The sequence below is a fragment of the Castor canadensis genome, chromosome 13 (genome assembly GCF_047511655.1).
Source record: "Castor canadensis chromosome 13, mCasCan1.hap1v2, whole genome shotgun sequence".
Taxonomy (NCBI): domain Eukaryota; kingdom Metazoa; phylum Chordata; class Mammalia; order Rodentia; family Castoridae; genus Castor; species Castor canadensis.
Genome location: NC_133398.1, coordinates 123,306,534 through 123,309,666, shown reverse-complemented (window position 1 = coordinate 123,309,666; position 3,133 = coordinate 123,306,534). Strand labels below are relative to the sequence as shown.

General features: G+C 45.6%; 1 pseudogene; it reads left to right on the top strand.

Moving 5' to 3' along the window:
* The first annotated feature begins 1,143 nt into the window (after nt 1–1,143).
* Nucleotides 1,144–2,459, top strand: LOC141415517 (cyclin-dependent kinase 16 pseudogene; annotated as a pseudogene).
* The last annotated feature ends 674 nt before the right edge of the window (nt 2,460–3,133 follow it).

Sequence of the window (3,133 nt, the reverse complement as noted above, 5' to 3'; positions counted from 1 at the left end):
AATAGCAGCAGAGGTCTGTGGTCTTTTACAGCTCTAGGTTTTGCCCCCTTTATGGTTAACAGATGTTGGATTCAATTTCATGGGGTGTGCAAAGTCAGTAGGCTCTTAAAAATGTATGTTTGGACTATATTTAAAGCATGTTGAAGAATTTTAGGCTAGTGCATGTGGTCTTTGGGCTAACAGTACTAGCCTGATGTAGAGTAACAACATGGAGGAATTTTAAGCCTGTATACAAGACCCATCTTTAATCCATTCATATCAGAAACATTACAAGCACAATCTATGAAAGAAAAAAAAATTGATAATTTGGATCTCATAAAAATAAAAAATTCTGCTCTACAGAAGATACTATAAATAGAGAATGAAAAAGCAAACCACAGACTGGGAAAAATATTTGCAAAAATATATCTGGTGAATGACTTGTGTACAAAATATGTAAAAAAACTGTACTATTTGCTCAATTTTTATAGTCATAAAACTGCTGTAAAAAGAAAGATTATTAATGAAGAAAAAGATGTACTGAAAATGTGAATAGTGTAGAGATAAAAAAGATGAGAATCATTAATAGAGCTAATAAGAGTGAATCTTACAACATAAACATTCCGAAGTCAACAACTTTCCCATGCATCTGCAAAAATTACAGACAAAAGATACTGGAAGTCTCAAGAAAACAGCAAACTAATCCTATCAATGAGAATGTCACAGAGTGGAAAAGAAAGTGTATGGATTGGAGGAACTAAAGCATGACTTCAAGACTTCTGGGAAGAGAGGGTCATCTGTGGGCTAATGGGAAAATTGGTAAGAAATAAGAGTCAAGTCAATGCCACAGGAGAGAGAGCCCAGAAATGATGAACCTGGGGTAAAATGGAAGACCAACTTTGGGTTCTGGCTATTTGTCCTCGTCTTTACCTCTCCCTCCATAAATGCACCAAGAGCAGCACATGCTAAGACCCTGGCCTCATCGCCTGTGTCCCATAAATAATCCCAGACAAGAAAGCTGAGCTTGCCAAGGTAAAGCAGATTTACGGACAACAAGAAGGACTCAATGGAGAAGTATATTTGGCATTAAATAATAATCAATGGGCTTAACAAAATCTGGATGAACCCAAATTAAGATTAGAATCATCATTAATTTAAAAATTAATGTCATTCGGCTCTGAGCCTCGAGCCGCTGTGAGCACTCGGATTCGAGGAGGCGCCAACGAACTCGGGGGCACGGCCGGCAGTGGCCAGGCCGAAGACGGGCGCCTGCGGGAGCTGGAGGGGAAGGAGGTTGCTCGCGCGCCCCCGCCGGTCGCCAGGGATCGGATGAAGAAGATCAAACGGCAGCTGTCAGTGACACTCCTAGGGGCCGAGGCATAGGTAAGACCAGGGGTACCCCCGAACAGAGATTGGCTTTGGGAAACTGGAGACCTCCATCAAGCTGGACAAGCTGGGTGAGGGTACCTATGCCACTGTCTGCAAAGGTAAAAGCAAACTTACAGACAACCTTGTGGCACTCAAGGAGATCGGACTGGAACATGAAGAGGGGGCTGCCTGCACCGCCATTCGGGAAGTGTCCCTGCTCAAGGACCTCAGACATGCCAACATCGTTACCCTACATGACATTATCCGCACAGAGAAGTCCCTCACCCTTGTCTCTGAGTACCTGGACAAGGACCTGAAGCAGTACCTGGATGATCGTGGGAATGTCATCAACATGCACAACGTGAAACTGTTCCTGTTCCAGCTGCTCCGGGGCCTGGCCTACTGCCACCGGCAGAAGGTGCTACACCGAGACCTCAAACCCCAGAACCTGCTCATCAATGAGAGGGGAGAGCTCAAGCCGGCTGACTTCGGCCTGGCCCGAGCCAAGTCAATCCCAACAAAGACATACTCCAGTGAGGTAGTGACACTGTGGTACCGGCCCCCTGACATTCTTCTCGGATCCACGGACTACTCCACCCAGATTGACATGTGCGGTGTGGGCTGCATCTTCTATGAGATGGCCACAGGCCGGCCCCTCTTCCCGGGCTCCACATTGGAGGAACAGCTGCACTTCATCTTCCGCATCTTGGGAACCCCAGCTGAGGAGACGTGGCCAGGCATCCTGTCCAACGAGGAGTTTAAGACATACAACTACCCCAAATACCGAGCCGAGGCCCTTCTGAGCCATGCATCCCGACTTGATAGCGACGGGGCTGACCTCCTCACCAAGCTGCTGCAGTTTGAGGGTCGCAATCGGATCTGCGCAGAGGATGTCATGAAACATCCATTCTTCCCCAGCCTGGGGGAGCGGATCCACAAACTTCCTGACACCACTTCCATATTTGCACTAAAGGAGATCCAGCTACAAAAGGAGGCTAACCTTAGGTCTGCGTCGATGCCTGACTCAGGCAGGCCAGCTTTTCGTGTGGTGGACACCGAGTTCTAAGCCAAGTTCTAAGGCACAGACCGAGGTCCCAGCAGGCAGCAGCTGGAGGGATACTACACCCTTCAGCAGGGTAGCCCCCCAACTGCATCCTCCCTGCTTGCTGCCTGCCTACCTGCCTGGGCCACGCTGTCCTGCCCACTTGTCCCCTACCATCTGCACAAACACCTGACCATTGGCCTGTCAACCTACCCATTGGCCTGTCTGCTGGGTGCTAACAAAGCTCTCATCACTCCTTAAAAAAAAATTAATTATCAAAAATGTAGTGTCAATACTTATAGACAAAGTAATCAGAGTATTGGTAAGAGGAATGAGACAAGAAGACTTACGAAAAAGAATTAAGCAGAAACACTCGGTATTAAGATTAGAAGTGTTGAATTAAGACCTCAGTAGTTTAGGCACATAGCTTAATGTATACAATCAAAGAAGGAATTAGATAATTGGAGCTTCCGGTCAAGGAAATCTCACAAAAGGTACTGGGGAGGAGTAAAGACATGGGCAATATAGCACAAAAGTTCAATGGTTTTGGAGATTAGAAACACAATATCCATATAATAAGAGTTCTAGCAGGAGAGGAAAAAAAGAAAGAAATATTTAAAGAACTAATAATCAAGAATGTCCCGTAATTTAAGAAAGACGAAATATCTCACCCTATAGTGGCACAAAGGGATTGTGAAATGATGAAGAAAAAGCACACTTGGAATATTATAGTGATATTTAAGA